Source organism: Gallinula chloropus, assembly GCF_964237585.1.
Source record: "Gallinula chloropus genome assembly, chromosome: 4".
Taxonomy (NCBI): Eukaryota; Metazoa; Chordata; class Aves; order Gruiformes; family Rallidae; genus Gallinula; species Gallinula chloropus.
The window spans coordinates 30,662,761-30,685,695 of record NC_140088.1 but is presented as its reverse complement, the minus strand read 5'-3'; positions in this window follow the sequence as shown (position 1 = coordinate 30,685,695).

Genomic DNA, 22,935 nt, shown 5'->3' with positions numbered 1-22,935 from the left:
CTAAATTTGAATTAGCATCTATTGTAACAGGGAAACAAGTCAGGTTTCAAAGCCTTTGAGATAGTTTTGTGTATTTTATTGTAACACTGCAAGTGCTATTTCAAAAGCATAACTGACTTTCCCAGGAACAAGACCATTAGCTAATGGTTAATCTATTTTCTAATCTGATGTGTTTTCCTAGAGGCAGAACTAGCTAACCCAAAATCTCATCATTCTTGCACAGTCTTTTGCAGTGAGCTATTATTACTGACTGAAAGGAGGAGAAGCCAGAATGATCTGACTTCTAGTGTAATCCTGGAATAAATATCCTGAAATATTAGTTGTTAAATGTAGGATGAATACATCACAATAAGTGAAACAAACTCTGTGATTGTGATACGTGCCATCTCTGAAAAAATCTGTGGCTGGAAAATATCTGAAATCAGATGTTACAGGAATGTTTGAGGGGCTAATATCAGTATTTTCCAAGTCCTTTGGTTTTTGGTTGGTTTTCTTTACCCCTTGAAAGCTGAATTTTCAAAGCACTTATATATGAAAATAGTTACCGCTTTGTCCTTTAAATAAGTGTCTGTAGTTGTAAATACTAAATTCTTCATCTCTGGCAGGTGGTTAACAGAAGAAAAAAAAAAGGCTTTTGTAACTTCTTGGATGATTTAGGTTTGTTCTGTGTTTTCAAGGAATTTATTTCAATTTCACTGTTTTCTGAATGCCAGTTTATGTTCAGAAGTCCTTCTAGGCTGTGAAAAACTTTATTGCTTTAGAACGTCCGAGATACAAGTGAACTCTTAAGATACAGAGTTTGAAATGTGAAACAATCAAAACTTCTCAGAAAGCATTCTGCTGCTTTTGAACTTCATTCAAGTAGTGCTTGTGTTCTAGTCACTTTGACAATACTAAGAAAGATAGCTTGACAACTAAATTAAAAACTGCTGGATACATAAGGGAAAAACACCCTCTCTGCTCTTGTTACATTGTTTGAATAGGTCATGATGTCCTTTTTTTTTTTTTTTTAATTGGATAAACACTGTGGAATTTTTTATTCCTCCTTGATATCTTACAGAAAATGACCTGCGATTCAATGATGTCAAACAGCATTTGTATGCATTTATCTACTTCTTGTCACATTTTCAGCTAGAAGGTCCCAGCCAAAGAGGAAAGTTCTCTTATAGTAGGAATTCTACTTACAATGAAGAGAGTCTGTTTCCCAGGGCACTTTCACATGCAGTATCTGTCTCTGAATGTCTGTCTTCCTCCTTTGTGTTCTTTCTTTTCACAGATGCATATTAGCAAAGAGAAGAAGTTGACTGCAAATTAATTGCTTTGCCTTTTCTTACTGGTTTATCCCTCCTAGTAAGTTGTCACGCAAAGTGGCCTATGCAGCTAGTATTAGTTTTCTATATCTCCAGTGGAATGGATCCCAAGCTCTTTAATCGAAACATCTTTGCTGCCATTATGATCACCCTTTAAAAATTACATTTCTAACATAAATTTATGGGTTATTGATTTTTAAAGATATAGGGAAAAAAATCAGTGTCTGTTTTGCAGGGTATGGTCCAAGCCCACTCTATACAGCTATGTTCTTTTGTAATTTAGAAAAATATAAAATGAGACAATATTTTCCTTAAAAAATGAAGTAATTTTCCAGGCTTCTTCATACTAACACTATGCTTCAATTTTTTTAGAGTTTGTAAAGTTTGCTTCATGACAAATTTAGTTATTTTATTCACCTGCATAACAACTCTTTAAGGCTAACATTTAAAAACTGAAAGCTAAAATGCAGCTTCTTTTGTATTTTTGTACACTGTCAGCACAGCAGCCTGATGTGTTGGGTTTTTTCCAAGCAAGCCTAGTTAGAATACAGACTTGTAAACAAATCCAAATACATAGCTGAAATAAGCATTCCTTCCTTTCAAACATCTGATTTGGACTGGTTATCTATTAAAACACCAAATCAAATACAGACCTGTTATTTTGCCAAACTCTGTGAAGAATGTAACATGATTTTTGCCCAAGAACAGCATAACCTCAATCTGAATAATATCAGCAAAAGAACTGATGATGTGTTTTGTTTCTTGAGTTTGCTTTTATAGCTAAGGAATAAACTCCTGAGGACTGTGTTACCTCCAAGAGAGATATTTCAAGCTTTTAGCATGACTCTGAAGCTTAAAATTTCCATTGTTGTGTGAGGCTTTCCTGATCAAGAACTGCATAAGAAGAATATATTTCATGAATAGTGTCATCCTATGGAAGTGTAATGCAGCCCAATTGATTAAAATTAAGTTGGGTCATGCAAGTGTTACTTTAAGTAAGTTTACTTTCTAATGTGGCTGATGTATCTGTCATTCTGTAGAAAAAAACCTACAAAAACAAACCCACAAAACTACAATGAATGAAAGTTTTTATACTACTAGACAGCCAGTATATGAGAAGCAAACCATTTGGTTATTACATCAGACAGTAGCTTAACAGATACTTCAGCAGTGGGACATAAAGGTTACATGGGCAGTTGAATTCCAGTTAACGTGTTTTTATAAAGGGCTATGCTTTTGAAGGCTGCTGGATTATTTTTTTTTCTCTTCTTCCCCCCCCCCCCCACCCCGAGCAATTGGCTTTTTGTCTGGTTTGTGTACAGTGAAGAGCTAAGGGAAAATATTTGTCTCTTCTGGGGACCACCCTGATCTTTAAAGACTTGTACATGTGCCCAGCTTTTAGGTACAACTTCATGTTAATAACATTATTTTAAAAAGCAATTACTGGCAATAAAATTAATCATGGGCCAAACTTTTAGGATCAGTGACTTTCACTTCAAATTGTTCTTAATGGGTTTTGGTGCGTGTCAAAATAGTTCCCAAACTGGGAACTCTGGATACTGTCCCCATCTCTGTGTGTTCAGAGTTAATACAGCTGTGTGAGGCATTCCTACCTCCCTCCACAACTTGCTGCTGCATTTCAGAGGTGGGGGATAGTGGTCATTTCTCAGTAGAAAAAAAGCAGGCCTAATAGAGTTATCCATTTATCTGTTAGAACAGACATTTCTTTTGTCAATTTTAGTTGCTGTACAGTGTGATAGAAAATTAACTTCTGGATAAGTAAAAATAGACCTTTTAAACCTTAGCTAGTTCTGTCCTAGCTTTGCCAATATTGATACCAGTGGGAGTTTTATTATTATTAAATTCTAAAGCAAGACAAATGTTAAGTGCTTTGAAATTTACATTAAAGAGTAGTTATGTACATGGCAACTATAATCTCATATAAAAATATTGCTTAAACAGCTGTAGGGAAGCAAACTGACTGAAAGGAGTTACTGGGCCTGTACCCTTGACATGGCTCCATTTAGATTTTTAAATTAATATGTTCCAAAGTTAAAAAAAACCAAACAACCAAATAAAGAAAATGTAAAACACCACTTTTAACTAGAGCTTCAGCAGATCCACAGCACATTATTCTAAGTGTTGATTAAATTTCCATTTTTAAAAGAGCACCTAGTTTAAAATGAAGTTTGTTCATTAGTCACAACTCAGAGCAGTGGGCTGATAAGGTAAGTTTAGGTCATACACCTGTGCAGGTAGAAAGGTCCTCCACTTGTTGTTCAGCATTTAAGCTCTCTTCTGCTAACTTTATACTTTATGTGGTTTTAAGGTTCTTTTTTATCTGAATCAACCAGAGCAATCTGTGTGGTGCCCAGGCCTTGGCTGGCTGCCAGGCACCCACCCAGCTGCTCTCTCACCCTCCTCCTCAACAGAACAAGGGAAACAAATAAGGTAAAAAACTTGAGGGTCAAAATAAGGACAGGAAGATAACTTACCAATTATCGTCATGGGCAAAGCATACTCCACTTGGGAAAATTACATAATTTCTAATTAAAATAGATTTGTATGGTGAGAAACAGAGATTAAACCAATGTGTTCCTCCCCTAACCCAAGTAGCGCAGAGAGATAGGAAAATGCATCAATCCACAATGGTTCCTTTCTGCTGCTCCTCATTTTTTGTGCTTTTCCCCATCCCTGCATTGGAGTCTACTTCCTCAGCCTCAGGGGAATCCCTGCATGGGTGTCTGGAGCACCTCCTCACCCCCATCTCCCCTGACCTTGGGCCATTTCACACACTTTTTCCTCCCTCGCCTCTCAGTGCTGTGCAGTGTTTTGTCCTTTCCTGTATATGTTTTCCCTGAGGTCCCATGATGGGTGGCTGAGGGGCCAGGCTGTGCCCTGCTGTGGGACAGCTGGGGCCGGCTGGAACCAGCCATGTCCTGCATGGGGCAGCCCTTGACTCACAGCAGCTGCCCTGCAGGCCTTGCTGCCAGCACCTGGGCATCTGTACACTGTGGTATTGCATGAACCGATCAAAAATATCAGTTGCAAAAGTTATCACACATTTCTCTGGAATGTTAAGAGTAATTAGATACCTTGCAAGAGGCTACGCCTGGCATTCTTGGTGCTTTCCTGTGCTTGGAGGTATGTGCTAAATAAACCCCCAACCATTATTTGAGTTCTACTTTAGAGGTTCAATATAAATAAAAGAAAATCATCTTTTTTCCCAATATTTCTATAAATGTATAGATTTTAATTTTTTATGCCTGGCCCCAAACCTGATAAAATTTATTTCTTCTTTTTCTATCAAACAGAGCAGTCGTTCGTGCTCTCAGTTTTCTGTCTGCAGTGGGGCTGCTTGAAATAAGCAGTTGTGGAGTTGTGATCTTACGACTTGGTAATTGCTGTATTTTGGATTGAACAGATGATGCCTCAGAGTGCTTCACCTCTCCCTATCTCTGACAGAAACTACATGGGGAGCATCTGTATAAGCCTTGACCCATCAGGGCCCATAGCCCTGGGGAAAAAGGGAGTGGCTCTTCTTTCTACCTAAAAAAACCCACCACAACACTCCCCCAAAAAAAAACCCCAACAAAAAAAAACCCCACTAACAACTGAAACCCAGATACCCACACACTATTTAGATTTGTATTTTTTGTCCCCATGTGGATTTTCATGAGTCTTAGCTTTCATACTTTATGGAAAAAAAAAATAGGTTGAATCCTTACTTTCTATGAACATGCATTTATATAATGCTTTAATTAAACAGGCAATCATAGGAAAAACATTCTGTCTGTTTTTCCAAGCAACATTTATCATTAAGTTATTCACTTTATCAAAAAAATTTTTTCTTCATCTCCTAGAAGATTCTGTAAACAAGGTGTTCTGTGGAGCAGCATTTATCCATGATTTGCACTTATATCAACAAAATTGACACTTGTTCGAAATGCCTTGCGGGTAGCTGCAGCAGTGCCAATCATTCAAAAGTAGGTATCTTTTTATAGAATACTTCTAAGGATGTCTTCTTGAACTTTCCTTTCAATTTTACATAAAATAAATTAGTTCTTCCCTCAGCCACTAAATTAGAAGATTAAAGTGAGTAGCTGTTCAAATCAACATGTTGTTATCATTAGGTACCACAGATACATATTAAAATATGGATATATTAGCTGTCTTTCCTTATCATTCCCTAATCGCAAGGCTGTCTTAGATGCGTGATTTGCAGCTGAGCTGTAACAGCGGCATCAGTTTCTTCAGAGCGCTCTGAAGGTGCAGCTTTGGTTAGTTACTCTGGCAATGATGTGATTGAACTAAAAGATGGCAAAAGGCTTAATGAAATAATGTCCTGGTCAGACAAAGCAGTTCAGGAAAATGGTGTTTCCTTTTGTTCTGGGCATTGTTTAATCTTCAGCCAATTCTCTTACATATAGCTTTGTACAGTGAGCTTTGATCAGCTTCAAATGGGAAAGAAAATCTGTATGCTGGTTTCATGTCTCTCTTAGAGTGCTTTCCTGGTGTGCTTGAACTGAAGTGTTCACAACTTAATTTGAATGTGTTTTCCCTGTGTTTGAGAACTACCTATTCTTAAGGGTTTTTTTTTTCCTTTGATGCACTTGTATCTGCAACATGAAGAACTCCTTCTTTAGAGGTATTGCTAAAAGAGAGTTTGAGAAATGTGCAAGGCAAGAGTTCTTATCCACTTTGAACTTAAAACATTTAACTTTTATGTTTTTGTATCAGCTGTGATGATTGTTAAAAAGTCACTGTCAAGGGGTGACTGTTGTTTTTTAACATTATATACATAGACCCTCCCTTGTCTTTGTAAATACAATCCTGCAAAAGTGTATCCTTGAGCTGAAATAGAGGAAATACCAGATAGGTAAAAAGACTTGAGTCTCCTATTTGCCAATTGCTCATAGATAATCTGCTCTAGTGCTTCTCTGTCATGGATAGACTTTCTAAAATCTTAAAGAGCAAATAACCTTTTCCTGCTATTAAATATTCAGAAAATCTCCAGGAACACTTATGTGTTAACAGGAATGTCAGAATCAGAAGCACAAATAAATCTGAAATACCCTCCTAAACAGTATTGTTTTGTGAGTGTTTAAGGAGTGATCACACAAATATTCTTGCAAGCCTCTCGCAACATACGCATAATGGATGCGGTTATGCCAGGCTAGATTTGAAATGTTATTTTATTCAGGTGAAGTTTTTGTTTGGAGGGAGCAGTTCAAGACAAATAGGGAACTGGGGAGCATTATTGAATTCCAAATTTGACAGATTAATTTAATACCTTGTCTTTTCATCTTAAAACAGAAAAGGAATACATGCATTAATATATATGCATTGCAAAAAGGAAACACTGAAAACTTTAACAGTAGAGCTTTAGCAGAAGAATTTTGACCTCATCTTTGGTGGCAGGTCACAGGGAGTAGAAGAAAGGTGGCTTCCAAGTAACCAAAAACATATTGGAGTCAGGGTTTTAGATTCTCCATGAAATGAAATAGAAAGCTCATCCATTAACAGATCATTGTTTTAGTGTGTTCTGTATAGTAAAGCTGTTTCATAAGTAAGGTATTGGTGTATTACTTATAAAAGCCTGTTTCTATCTCAGGAAGAGACATCTCACGAGGTGCTCAATGTTTTAGACTGACTCTACTGACTGCAATAAGGGGTGAACATGCTGCAGACTACCGCCAAGTGAAGAAACAGCTGCTAATAAAATCCTCTTAGGATAGAGCAGACAAAAAGGAAGTTATGTTGTCACTGACTAGATTTGAGATGTACAGATATTTCAAATTATCATCATCAAGGTTGAAAGACATTTAGATTGAAACTGAATTGCTGACAAAAAGCACTGAAATCAAACTGCTTCTGAATTAAACCACTGGTAATGCTTCAGAAAACTCCACTCTTCATTGAAAAATGCATGGTTTTAGTAGCCGAGCTTGATTTGCAACTATGAAGAAGATTGTATGATAATAGTCCTCTTTTTTTTTTTCACGTTTCCTGGATGGTTGGTACAAGTGTGCAGGAATGAACGCTACCTCGAGCCACTTCATCTATTGAACAGAAAATTCACAGAAGGCAGTGGTATCTTTAAATGATGTAAAATGATGTAAAATTCTATGGCACTATGAAAGCTGTCTGTGAGCATATATGAACCTGTATGTTAGGATGACTTTTCTGTCTCTGTGCCTGTATCCCAGGCTATGTTCGAGACTTTTGGACATGGCTTAGGGTTTGCCTCTCACGTAGGTATGGAATGACTGACCAAAAACTGTTGAAGCCACTGAGAACACTCATGTTTAAAACCACAATCAAGTGAGCCAGGCTTGAATTGAAGCTGATGTATCAGAGCTTAGAAATATGGAATAGTTTGCAGAAAGATTTTTCCAGCTTACTTGAGTTTAGAATTGTAATCTAGCCACTAAGCCTTTCTTCCCTGCCCTCCCCTCCTCCCCCCCCCCCCCCCCCCGCCCCCCACCTTTTCCTTCAAGGACTTCAGAAATGTGTTCCAGAGACTGATTTTAATCTGTTCAGGTAAGCGAACCAATGCATTGCCTCTCTGCAAGGTGATGATCAGCAAACCACCAAACAACATCTGTTCCTGCTTCCCACCACCACTCCCCACCCCCCCCCCCCCCCCCCCCCCGAAAAACCCCCTAACAAAACCCAAACCAGCAGAAAACCAAGCCAATCCCCAGACAAGAAATATCTAATGGTAATAATGTTCATCCAGACTTATGAAAGATTTTAGCAGGGGAAAATTATTGTCACAAGAACTGCTTATGCTTAATAGAAAATGAGGAAATATTTATCTAGTCTTTAGGTTTGCTTATGGATTTCTTGTAGTAGAGAATTGTGTACAACCTCTTAGCTTTTTATGAGTCAGTTCCATTATTTTGCAAACAACTCAGGAAAGAAATAACATACATGTTCCCACCCCATAGCTTTACCAAATATATTTCTATCTAACACCTGCAACAGTTCTGGCTGCATGGCTCAAATGTGTCCATGTGTTTGTGAGTGTAATTAGCTACAAATGACATAGAACATGTGAGGCCCAAGTATTCCAGATGAGAAATAGATATGCATTTGGGATGGCAGTAAGTAATGCTCGTTGCAATTCTCCACATTTGAATGATCAGAGAGGTGTGCTTTGTCTTGCATAAACAGCTGAGTAGGATTATATACTTTGCTGCTGCTTGTCATATAAGTGTTAAAAGTTTTAATGTAAACTTTTATGAGCTGTCTTAGAACAAGAAGATCCCTATGGAAAGAAAGTATGATAATAATTTCTGAAACAGCAAATTTTAATAAGGAGTTTTCTTCAGGTATTGAGAGCCCTGACTGAGAGTTTGCTTTTATTTACCCTATGTGAACCTAGAATGTCAAGAAGTTTCTTTAAAGCTATTTGCTTAAGGAGATTTTGCCTCCAGGGTACAAAATGAAACAGGAAAGTGCTGTTTATTTACCAGGGTAACACTTGGAATTAAAATCTTGATCTAACTTGTGTTATTTCACAGTTGGTTGAAACAATACATTAAGATGGATTCAAATCAGGAATTGAAGTACTGTGCTGCTTCTAGGGTAGCAGAGGTGCTGGTGTCTGTATAGGGCAGCATAACAAATTCTCACCAAACTTAAATGTTTTCAAATTGTTATAGAGTGTCAGTGTTGTTCAGCGTATAGTGGCTGTGTATGTATATGCTATTAATGCCTTTGCACCAAACCCAGCTTTCATTTAGGCAGTCATTGAATAGGGATACATACTGCTCTGCTATTAGTAATTTAAAGCATCGTATATATCAGTTAATGAACCTATAAAACTCTGTAAGCCAATGACAGGAGTAGATGGAAATGACAAGTTAGATGATGTATCTTGTAAGGGATAGCTGTTATACATCAGCTAATATTGTCAAAGCATAGTAAATGTTGTCTGAACTCTGCTCCATTAAAATTAATGGAAATTCCATGATCAGATTCAATGACAAATATGAGTAAGCACTCGTGAGAGCCCTATCCCTTTAAGCCAGTTCCTTCTCCATTTGGTATTGTTTAAAGCTATAGGTGCAGTTATGAACTGCCTCATAGCTGGGTCGTCTATTTTAATCTAATACATGATTGGACTGGGGCTTTCAAAACAGTTCATTGATTAAAATTGATGGGAAAAGAGTAGCTAAATTCTCTGCATGTTTTGAAAATTTTAGCCTTTGGGTGTTAACTTGCAGCCTCTAATCAGTCCTTAGTTTAGTAGAATTCTCACTGGGGCTTTTCCTTGAATAAAAACTACATGATTTGATCTTCTAGCAAGAATATTTTACAGAAAACTGGTTTCTGCAAGCAGAAGAAAATTTATGCAAGAAAGGTTCTACAGTACATGAGAATATGCATCTCTTCCCAATTATAAATAGCTAAGCACTTTTTATTGATTGTGGCAGTGGCTTTTGTATGAGCAAAAATGTACTAACAGATAGTCTGAAATGGAATTAAAATGGAAATAGTTACTTTGGTTGACATAATGTTTCAATGTATTTCTAGTTGACATTTTTGTACCACAAAAAAAAGACTTTCTTGCATGTGTCAGCATACTTTTACTTTAATTTTCAGTGTCTGCTTCTTAGAGAATAGAGACATTGATTACAAGGTAAAGAGCATAACTAGTACTGGCATTCTCAGAGAGATGGATAGCCTGATCTGCTGTCTCAGCACCATCATTTATGGTGTATTCATTAGAATATAAACTCCAGAACTGTAGATATATTTCATATTATATATAGATATGTATTTATATTTCTGCAAAGAATTTTGTGACTTAAACTAAAATGCAACTTTACTGTTAAGAAAATCCAGTTCACAGGCTTGAAAACAAGTATGGTGGGCTGACCCTGGCTGAAGACCAGGTGCCCACCAAGACACTCTGTCCCCGCCCTCCTCAGCAACACAGGTGAGAGAACATAGAACAAAAGGCTTGTGGATCGAGACAAGGACAGGGAGAGATCACTCACCAACTACAATCACATGAAAAACAGATTTGACTTAGGAAAATTAATTTACTGCCAGTCTAAATCAGAGTGGGATAATGAGAAATAAAACCAAATTTTAAAACACCTCTCTCTACGCCTCCCTTCTTCCCCAGCTCAGCTTCACTCCTGACTTTGCCTACCTCCTCCCCCTCAGCAGTGCAGATGGATGGGGAACAAGGGTTGTGATCAGTTCATCACATGTTGTCTGCACCAATCCTTCCTCCTCAGGGGAAGGACTCTTCACATTCTGCTCCTGGTCCAGTGTGGGGTCTCCCACAGGAGACAGTCCTTCATGAATTTCTCCAGTGTGAGTCCTTCCCATGGACTGTAGTCCTTCAGGAACAGATTGTTGCAGCATGGGTCCTTTATAGGGTCACAAGTCCTGCCAGCAAACCTGCTCCAAATTGGGCTCCTCTCTCCAGGTTGCCTGTCCTGCTAGGAGCTTGCTCTAGTGTGGGTTCCCACAGGGTTGCAGCCTTCTTCAGGCATATCCACCTGCTCTGGCATGGGGTTCTCCATGGGCTGGAGGTGGTTATCTACTCCCTCATCATCATCAACAGGCTTCAGGGGGACAGCCTGCCTCACCAGGGTATTCACTACAGACTGCAGGGCAAACTGTTCCAGCACCTGGAGCACCTCTTCCTTTCCTTCTTCACTAACCTTGGTGTCTGCACTTATTTCTAGAGATGAAATATTATTATGGAAAAGACATCGTTTTGTCATGAAATAAACCAGTGTAAATTTAGGCATACATCAGAACAGTAGTGGAGGAGGAATCTCAATCTCAAAGTGCGTTTGTAACAAATGCCTACCTCTTAGTGGTCGTATACGGTCGTGTAATCGCTAACAAGAGAATTTTGTCCTTCTCATATGACGAGTACCACCCAATATAAACTACTAGAATCTAATTGATGTCTTATAATGGACATCTGTCTCTGGATCCACTGGAATGGTGGTAACCGTGAAACAAATGCTCAGGAAGGGATTCTCAAGCTATTGAAAATAAAATTTTCAAAATTCTCATATGTTTCAGTACTAATAGGTAATTTCTGATTTTGTAAATTTTCTATACAATGCATCCTTAAAGTTTGGCTTGTTGTCTCCAAGTTGCTGTAGCCTTTTATTCTCTAATCCTAACCTAAAGTCTGTAAGAGTGGGGAGCTGTCCAGTCTTGGAAAACTGTAAGCAAACCTGTTCAGCTGATCATACTCCTCTGCCTTTCTTTGCTGTTTTCTTTGCTGTGCTATAGTTTTATCTGTCCCTAAGGCATACTAATTTACAACTCCTTTTTACTAGATCAATAAAGAGATTTTGTGCTATGGCTTTGGTTTATTATCTGATGCTCTGAAACACCAGGTCAGATAGAACAGCGCTGCCTCAACTGGAAATTGAATTGCAGTAGCATTTTTTTAAAATTTTTTTTCTTGTTGATTTGAGATTTGTCTGATAAATTGAGCAGTTGCTCTGTGCAACATGCCACATGGTAAAGTGTGTCTGTTGCAGATAAGGAAAAACTTCCCGCTTCCTGTGGTTCAGTGTTCGCTGTTTTCTTATTGTTCTTATTTTTTGTCAAAAGAGGGGGGTCTCTGTCTTTAGAAAAGTGTGTTAAAATAAAAAATTAATAGTGAAAACAAAAAGAAACTGGTCAAAGTGCAGTTGAAAATATATTTAAATAAGTAGACTGTTAGACTTTGATCAATATGAATTTCAGAGATGATCCTCTGTGGTAGGAGTTTAACACTAATGAATTTTATTTATGGAATAAATAAGCAGCCTGAGGTTTTGCTTCCTTTACCCACCACTTTCCCAAAGGGTGTAAGACTCCTGTTTATATAGTGGTGTTCAGGTGGGCCCAGGATTTTTTTCATCTATATTTCAAAGCTGTTTGTTTTCTGATCTTGAATTGATGAATCTGGGTTCAGAGTAAAACCTGAAAGAATTTCTGGCACCAGAGGACAATTGAGACCTGATAGCACATAGCTGAACCCGCCAAATGTTGAGTCCCTTGTGGTTAAGACCTCAGGCTGCAAAGAGCAGACAGCCCATCAGAGGTCTTGTATTTTTTTTCCTGGCAAAGGAACTCTGGCAAATAGCGGGAAGGTTTTTAGAAAATATGCCAACAGGAACTAAATCCCATAATAGGGTAATTAATAGGGTAATAAAGGGCTAAATCCTTGGGCTACCTGGTGTTTTATCGGAAAAGTTATTCTGTTTTCTAACATAGAATCGTAGAAATGGTCAGAAATGTGAAGAAATTCACAAACTGTATCATAGAGCAAAGAAAGGGCATAAAATATTTTCCTGGAGACTGGCAAAGGCTACATTAGATAATATTGGTGATCTTAGACATGTCCAAGAATTTAAGACTATGAGAAGAAATGTGTAAGGCAAACAAACCCAAGAAATAGTGGCTGAAGATCTTTTTGTAACTTTCTATAATTTTTCTCATCTGATAAATGGTCTTACTAAATGAAGAGCTATGATAAGACAGGACACTATAAGGGAGAAGTAGTTAAGACATGGAGAGCTTGCTGATGTACAGAAGGGTGGTGGCATGGCCATCGGACAGGAGTGGATCCAAGGGTCTAGAAGTCATCTCTGAACAGCAAAAAAGACTTGTTTGGTTAAAAGGGCTTGTATGTGTTGATTGCTTTTTCAAGAAAAAGAAGGGGAAAAAAAAAAAAAGAAAAAGAAGCAAGTGGTTGACAACTGTGGATCCTTATATCTATTTCCCATTAAGAAATGTTTTTCAAATAACCTGCTACTTCAGGCAGAGTGCCTTGTAAAAGCAGAATTATTTCCTGCAGCTGCATTATGGATGTTGAAAACTCTGTGGTTCTGTGACTGCCAGTCCCATTAAAGGCTCTGTAGAGATCAATAATTGGTATGACAAATTATGTTTTCATGATGGAAAACAGATGGTTCGTAGGCAATCAAAAAATAAAAAAGCTTTTTAGAAATTGGGAAAGATTTATAACAGCTTTTATACATATATTTTAATTAATTCAACTCTGTTAAGATTTGAGTTGTAAACTCTTATCTATGTGTGCTCTTCAGTCAATATTCTTGTTTTGTTCTTTCTACCTTTCATATTATTGAATTGAAGCACTTTTCTGACCAGTCTCCTGCTAGCAAGGCTTTGTATCAAACCTCCATTTCTGTGTTAAGGCAATCAGTAGATGGGAGTAGATTTGTAAGTGAAAAAAAGATTAGTTTCAGGAGTCAGTGGACATGTCATTGTCTTGTAATACATGATGCTCACCAGCTCTGGAACAAGGAAAATAGCTAGGTCTGTGCTCTCATGTGAGTGGTTTACTTAGTCATTTAGCCCTTACATGAGAGCACAGTACATGTTTAGTGATATGTATGTCAGAGCTATTTTCAAGAGGATTAGCAACACCTCTGTGGTTTAAGGGGGAAGGTATGGGTCTGAACCTCCCGCAGAGTCACCCAAATTAGTCTGTAGAACTTCCTTCATTGAGAAACTCAAAAATTGAACAGGACAAGGCCCCAGGCAAGCTGATTTATCCTTGAAGATAGCCCAGCTGGGAGGAGGAGGTTGGGTTGAGGAAAAGCATAAATTATGCCATGAATTTATAATTTCATAAATCTCATAAGCATGTATGATGTTTCTGCTTGCTACTTTTTGGGAATCCCCTCTATAGGAGCTAAAGTCCTCCCAGAATTCATGTTTGCAGATTACTAATCCAAGTCTGGGTGCTGTTCTGGTATTCCTGGGACCAAGTACCAAAGCTCAGTGGTGTGTGTCCCAAATGCTTGATCTTGAGAACTCTAGACAAGAAGAAAATACTTATGTCCTGTCCCGCTGTTTCAGGGGAATGGCTTGTATGACTAAAATGAAATCCTGTAGCACATGGGCATATTTTCAAAATTAAACAGATTTATGAAAAAAAGAAGATTTAGGACACCCAGAAAAAATGAGGCCCTGGGGCAAAGCAATCCATTATAAAATCCTTCAGTAAAAGTATTCCTTTGAAGTTAATTTTTATGGAAATGTTGGTTAAAGTTGCACGTCCTTCCATAGAGGTAGGAGATGATTTTATGTTAGTTGCTAAACAGGTCATTAATATTCAGTGCCAAAGTAATTTTTGCAGAAAGCAATGTAATTACATGCTGCCCAGAGAGGAAAAGTGAGTATGTACTGCACATGCCGAGAAATGCGCATGTTTATCAAGATGTCAGGTGTTCCTTGGTGTTGAGAATCCGTCATCCTGAGAATGTTCTATTCTAGTGCATTTTAATGAGCACTGCTGAAGCTGTGAATGGTCTGTCAGCACTTTTATTAGGCATCTTATTATTAGGGAGTTTATAGCTTGGTAGTAAAACCTTGCTGTAGGCTAAAACTAGTTAAATAATACTTTCAGAGCAATGTTTTGTGCCAAATTTAATTCGGATAGCTTTAGGCATTTTTCCGTGTTTGTATCAGAAGGCAATGTTCAAGTTCTGATTTAAATCTTTTGAAGCAGGGCAAGGCAAAATACAAATGGCCTAGACCTGCAGCTTTACTCAGAGGAGGCAGTAACAGTCTAGTACTGTAGAATGTATGTTTTGTGTAGTAACTACGTACAGTGGCTGTAGCGGTGGGACTCAGTGTTTCAGGGTGGAAGACAAAGTCCTTATTGAAACAGAATCCTGTTTTGCCTGAGTAGGGTCTTCAGAACTGGAGCTACACTGAGTCAGGCTGGGAAAACTGTAAATGACTCTGCTAGAAATAGATGACATTATTTAAAACAAAACCCGCTAATTTAAAATGCTACAGAAAAGTCATGTTACTTTTCCTGCGTTGTACCCAGTGAATAGCTCAGCAGAGCTGTTAACTCACAGTGTGCTCTGCTTCCCTTTTGTACATCGAACAAATGCTCTCATTTCGTACATCAGCAATCACAGTTCACTACAGCTGTTCTCCCAAGTCAAAGCACATACATTTCAGGAGGAGGTGACAAAAAGCAGTACATCGTTTTATTGTCACTTCAAGACCTTGGACATGGAAGTGTATTTCTCTTTATTTTTACTAAGATTGTTGACAGGGAAGTTGCATAAACCTGTAGCTAAAGAATCTAAGCTTTAAAAAAAAAAAGTATAATAAGTCCTATGAAAACCTACTGAGTGCTTGTTTTATTTTGGTACAAGCAGGGGGCAGATTGCCCCATGCAGTACACTTTGCTTCAGTAATTCTCACAAAAGTCTTTCATCAGCTGTCAGTCACAGACAAGTTCCTGAGGGTGAAATGTTTTCCCATGTTCTTGTCAGTAGTGCCATGTCTGAAGGAACTTTTCTGAACTGATCAGCAATGCCTACTTGAACAAGTGTACTGAGGAAGTCTCTGTTTGTTTGGACAAAAAGACTTTGTCATGTAGCACTGTCGCTCTGACCACAAGTCCCAGACAGTGTAGTCTATCGGATGTTAATGGACACAGCTCTGTAGTAAGTTGAATCTAAAAGTGGACAGATCTATGAACCTGTTTTGGTTTTTTTCGTAAGATTTGTTTCCATAATGCAGAGAATTCAAGAAAGAATCTCATCTCCAAAGGAGTTTCTCCTTGGCATGTCTCTTTCATTTGCCTTTCTTCTGAACTTCATTACTGCAGCGGTGAAGCAGCTAGGGCACCGACATGTACCAAGTCTAATGCAAACCGGACACATGAGGCACCTTGCAAACAGTTTTAGGCAGCTTCTGTGGGAATCCAACTTCTGTGGAACAGGAATTCTATAAAAATCTAATGAACACAATTTGCTACCAAAAGCTAATTTGTAAGTTTTTACAGGTTACATAATTGTTTTTTAAATTAGTAGTGAGTGAGTATTTAAGGTGGAATGCAAGCGCCTCTGATCTCAGTGAAGAGTTTGATTCTGAAAATGTGGGTGTCATTAACTGCATCACTGAATCACATTGATATTAATGTTTTGTTAAGTGTTACAGCTGTGCTAGAGGTGAGACAAAGTATCTTTAGTTCTTCCACTCCATTACAGTAAAGTGTCCTCTTTGTGGTGGTTTTTCAATTTGAGCCACAGGGTATTACTGTTGTAAAGTTCCACTTCAGGGGAAAAAGGTTTTGAAAGATTATTTGATCCTCTTTCTTCTCTGCAAAAATTAGAAAGATGATGCCCAAATCTTCAGAAGCCCTCTAAAGTAGAGCACTGTCACAATTTAAAACATACCTTTCCTCTGTCCTGCTAAAAATTCTTGTTTATCAAACATCCAAGGCACGTACACTTGCCCTCAAGGTACTAATGCACTGAAAAATCTAATACGTGGTAGCTGACTTGCATGGATTGCAGGAATTTAATCTAAAAGATGAAGCATATTTACACTATATTGTTACTTGGAAACAGGAATTTATTTGTCCTGCAAAATTTAATTTTTTTGCAGTACTCTTCTCTGTTGCTTTATTTCTAGAGAAGAGACAGTTCTAAAATTTGTTGGCTGTCCTTGTAGAAGTGCCATGCATAAAGTGAGCTGCTTCTTTTTTCTGTACATGTTTATGGTTTCACTTAAATATCTAACAAAGCAAATAAGATAGCAAAGACAACAATAGGATCACTATGCAAACTTCAGCTACAGACAACTAGAGATAATAGACACTTGCATCTCAGGATATAATTTAGTCTGCAGCATTAACTGAGGCTTTTATAAAGTTCAAACCCTGACTCAACATGGGGTTTTGAAGAATTGCTGATGCTCTAAAATGTTTTGGCCTGGGCTATTTATTGAAAGTGATCTCTGCATCATTTACAGACAAGATTTTGCCTGAGCTGTTGAGCTAAGTGATGCTGATCTAATAAGTGTGTCTTTCTAACCAGGGCGCTAGGTACCTCTAATCCTTCTAAGCAACCTTCACAGGTGTCGGTGTGCTGTAGCTTTGTGGAAGCTGATTGTTCCCACCAGCTACTGGTTAAACAGAGTATATGAATTCCAAGTTTCTCTCAGAAGCCACTAATTAAGCACTTCTTTCGCTCTGGAAAAGAGATTTTCAAACTTGAGGAAATACTGTGGATTTTTTAACACTTTGAAGGAAACTGGGCAATGGCTTTGAAACTGTAACTGCTGAAAGAAGGAGGTGGCATACATGGTGGTCACATTCCATCAGGCTAAAAATGGGCAGGAAGATCTATACCAACAGCGAGTTTGATTATATATTTCAAAGCTCAACTTTACGTGGAAGTGCTTTGATGAATTTTTAAATAGTTTTACAGACATTCAGGAAAAGCATTTGTACTGTCAAGTTACTTCAAAAAAGTAGTTCTTAATTAGTGCCTGGTACTTTTACTTCAATTAATTGTTCTTACTGGTTGTACTGTAAATCCAAATGTTATCTTCTCATAATTACATACTTCCTTTTTTCAGACACAATGGCTGAATATAAGGAAATTGAATTAGATGTTTAAAGAATGTGCATATTCCTACAATATGTATATGTCTGGTTAAATGCTTTAGTCTTGATGTAAAAGTCATTGAGACAATTAATTTTTCCTGCTTTAAATGAATTATTGAGGCACAGGCTGAATACCTTATTTACATCGTTGCAGATCCATACTATGTCTTTCTTACTTTTATGAATGTGCAGAAACAAATTCTGTGGCTGAGAGAAATTCTTCAGGTGGGATAATGTGAGGAGAATGATAAAAATGACATTGTGTTCAATGAGTACCCCGGTGGCTGCTGAGGACAGTTAGTGAAATGAAATCTGAAAGAAAATCAATGAGAATACTCACAAAAGAAACCCCAAAAACACACCTGCCAAAGAGAAGTTTTATCTATGTGCTGGTTAGGCTGTGAGAAATGGGAAGGAAGATACAGTGGTTGATGAGGAAAACACAAGTTTTCCTACTTTCAATTTATAACAGTATCCATACTGCCTGTTTGAAAGGGCATAGGATTAATTTGTTCTAAACTTGTAGTATTCTTTATTGTTAACTTATGTTTGACCTTTAATACCTATGGTTATACAAGTATACACTTTGCTAATAGTCTGAAATACATCTGTGCTGCCAAAGTATTTTTAAATAAGACCTGTAAAAATTTATGATTATACTCTTTTTATATTTCAAAAAAGTAGAAAGAACCATTAGGCTTATCCAATGTAACTTTTACATATCACAGCCCATTATGTTTCATCCAGATACCCCATTTTACAGATGCAAATTTCAGTAAGCAAGTAAATTAAACCAATTAATCTGGGAGATTTGTATAACACAGTGAGTAGCAGGGATCAAGACATGTTTACTGTCAAGCATCTGCAGCAGCCAAAAATTGGCATGAGATATACCTAGGTTATATCAATTGCCTTTTGAAGTGTGTTTCTGTTACGTTCCAGTTTCCCCTTTCTAGGCTCTTTAATAATGAGGGTACCTGACAGCTAGAAACTGTTCTTACATTTTTATTATCAATACCGATGTCTTGAAACAATAATGGCAGTCTCCAAAGGGAATAATAATGATTCTTTGACTCTTTTTACTGGCCTTATTGCTTGAAGTCTGTGCTTCTTCATCCAGTTTTTAATATATTTCTTTAAAATTTATTTTAGTTTTATGCCACTTTTTTATAACTCCTTTTTTGTAGGTCATTAACATAACTGTAACTAGCATTTTGTCTTTTACTTGTGTTTCCTTTGAGTGAGATGGCATTAGGATAGTTAGCTGCATTCTCTGTGTCTCAAATTCCTCTCCTTCCTCCAGTTTCCCTGACAACTTTCAAAGAAATACCTTGTGTTAAAGGGCTTTCTGAGCTTAAATATGAGGTATTGCTCATGGAAGATAAAAACAAAACTCCACAAAAAAGAGAATAGGAATGCTAAAAAGGAATGCAAAATTGATCATAAAATTTTCCTAAATGGTGAAAGGGATTATCTGTGGTAGTGGCAATGCCATGAAACAATGCAGTACTGTGAAGGGAGAGTGTAGAATGTGACCATCCACTGTAATCGCAAGGCGAGATCACCAGGAGAAAAGAAAGATAGCCTCAAGCTGCTGGTTTATATTCAAATACATTTGACTGAGGTTTGGCGACAGTAAGAAGACCCCTCATTCAATTCTGGTTTTAAGACTTAAAATTTCGTAAGATTTTCTTCCTAATGGTTAAACAGCAGTTACAACATACTAATGTTTGTTGTTCCCGACTGGAAGGATTATCTTTTTTTTCAACAAAGGCCAGCATACTGAGAGAAACAGTAAAAGTCAAATAATCAGATTTATAAGAGAGTAAACTTGTCTATTTCTGCTGCTTTGTAAGTGCCTGTAGTTTGAGATGTAGACCATCACTCGTTACACCAACCTCACATCTTCATGAGCTATTCTTTTTTTTTCTTTTTTTTGGGGGTGGGGGAAAGGTGTGTTAATACAGTCTGGCGCTGTGTGGCATCATAAACTTCATATTTCAGGAACTATCAGTGTAATACAAACAGTTTTAACATTAGTAAGTAGCAGGTATTGAGCCATTTCACTGCGTAAGAGACTATTTGACCACCATTTTTTACTTGTTGTCTAATAAGATGGTGTAAGTTTTGTGCACACTGGATGAAATTAGGGAATGTAAAAACCTCTTAGACTACCTTAGGTTCATAACTTTAAATATTTTTAATTTTTATTTTAAAGTACTTTTAACAACTGACAGCTTTGCAATTTGCAAGAATAAAACATCACACCATGAGGAAACAATAAAGGATTTTTATGTTAAAAATAATTCCAATTATCATTCTTTTGAATTACAACAAGTATTCTACAGAAAATTTGTGAAAATAGAGGAAAAATATGCACGTTGAGGGATGTATTTTACATATCAGTATAGCAAGTAGATGTGTATACCATCACTGCATCATTCTCTTCAGCCGTATGTTTTTATGTCCCCATTCTGTCAGTCTGCAGTTTTAAACAAACAGTTCCAAATGCCACCGATATTTTTTCTTAAAAGACAGAATCTGTAACCCTTCTGAGATTATATTAATAGCTGCAGCGGTTTGCTGTACACAGTGTTTTTCAGCATTTTCCTTCTACACACATTTTAGGAACACTGAAGCTGTTAATCCTTAACCTTTCTTTTCTTACTAAAAGGCATTGTTAAATTAAATGATGCATTATTAATAAGCAATGTTTAAAGTGGGATCTAGCAAAGACAATCCTATATATAATCTGTTACAAAAAATAAACTACACTTAATTTTTCTGTCCACCTGCTCTGGTGCTATGCTGCTTCCCTGTTTATTGTTCACATTATTGATTATTTTAGGAAGATTTTTGACTATCTCCTTCCTTATTCCTTTGCCTCTGTGTGCACATGGAAATACAGATCCTGCACTGTTGCAGTTGAAAGGCAGTATTAGTTTTATTTCCCACTACTATTCTAAATACCTGCCTAGTTATGTTTCTTAGTCTTCTCCTGGCTTGGGTAAAAGGAGAGAAATCTTGAATGGGGTAAAAGCTGGTTGTGCCAAAGGGAGCTGTTGCTTTTGCTTCTCATTGAAGCATCAACTTGTGAAGCATGCAAGGGTGTGTATCAATACCTTCTAAGACCAGCATTATGCCTTAGGTCACGTTTAGCTGGAGACACATCCATTATGTCTCATGGCAATTAATACACTTATTTCTTCCCTCTGATTTCAGTAGAGGGAAGTGCATAGAGCAAATTCTTCTGTCTGCATGTGCAGGTTCTTTGATTCTTGTTGATTTTATTAAGGTTCCTGAGTGGAGAAGATGGTGCTAATGGCTGGATGAGATCAAGTTAGAATGTCCCAATTTCTGAGATCAAAAAACTTCAACTGTAAGATAAATGCAGTTTAAAATATCAAAGACTAAACAAAAGAGCTGACCATTTATTTTTTCAACTATTGTTCTTTCATAAAGAAAGCCAGTAGATATCTTTAGTTTTGAATGCATATATTAAAAGACAATCAAGAAAACTTATCATATGCAAAGATATATTTCTAGTTTGGGGGGGGGGGGGGTGATTGTTATTCTGACAAAGAAAACCATTGTAAACTTTCCCTGTTCTCGTAGCATTGCTTGGGTCTTTTTCAGCCATGCTGGAACACCATGGTGTCAAGTCAAAGGGAATTTTATCCATTTTATATTCTAGTTTGGATGTAAGTGCTTTATTATTATACCAGTACTTTAATATAGCAGTCATGAGAACATTTCACATGTGTAAATCTAAGATGTTTTGTTTTGTCTTCTGCATCTACTTGCTTCTCTTTAGGTTATTGAAACACTGGCATGCATAACTATTTTTTAGCTTTCTTTCAAAAGAGGAATGCCATCTCTCTAGTGAGACTGTAACCAAATGGAAGCTATTTAGAACAACAGCAATTTATGCAGCCTTGTGGGAATTGTAAAATCTTGTAAAATGACTGGCTTCATGTGAGAGTAGCGTGTGCAGTAAGGTGGGAAGTACAATCTGCTGACAGATTGTAAACTTGACAAGTTTATGCATTGTGTACTTATGTGTATTTTGTAGACAGATCTAGGCAAATAAAGAAGTGGCTCAATGCTGCATTTCTTTCTGGATTACACAGTTCCCAACAGCTACCAGTTTTACACCTGAGATGGGCAAGCATTCTCAGTTCTGAAAAGACTGTTTGCCTGGACATTAACCTACATGTTCGGGTCTGATTTGAAACTTAGTCACCATTTCAAATAAACAAAAGATCCAAGGTGTTTTAAAATAAAGTCAGTTTATCTTGTCAATAAAACACATGGGCACTTTTGTGGTGATACTGAGGAAAAGCATTAAAAGAAAATCTTAGGAAAAAAAGAGAAGAACCCCACACACCCAAACATAAAAACATTGTAAAGCTTTTGTTCTTTTTTTTGAAAGAACACAACATATGCTTGGACAGCTTTCAGATAACTGTCCATGTGCATGGATGCTTTGAAAAAATACCAAAGAAAATTACATAGCTAAAATATGATTAAAACATTTTTCTTTTTAGTATTTAAATTTTCAGTGGAAGTCTAAAAAGTATTGCTATACTCCATGACTCTTTCCTCTAACATATAGCTATGAAATCACATTATACAGATTACCTTTCAGTAACATTTATAAATAGATCAGTGCTTGATGATGTGGTGATTCAGCCTTACCTTATTTTCAGGCCTGTAGCTGGAGGTAATTGATAATCTAAGTATGCAGAGCTGCAACGAGCCTGTGACTCCGCTGCTAGTCCTCACATGCAGCACCCCACTGCTGGTGCTCCAGGGAAGAGCAGAATGAGTATGTGTCTTGTCTGCTGTGCTCCAATTTGAAAAATTGGAGAGGAGTTGCTGGTGAGAACAGCATGAGTAGCTCAATACCGGGGGATGTTTGAAGGCGCTCTGTGTCTATTGCTGCATTCTGGGCCCTCGCTTGGTTGTCTAGTGATGAGTCTGATTTGAAGGCGTTACATTTCAAAATAGGTTACTAAATAGCTCAATGTTTTTGGGGAGGTTTTAGGAATCTGTCTTTATACTAATGTTTGTATTTTAGTTAACTTCCTGTGTTCAGGATGATACATTTCTGCCTCCTGATTTCTACAGCAGTCTTTTCACATGCTTGTGTAATGTCTAGTGACAGTCATGGATATGCATTTGTGTTAGGCTCTAGTTTAG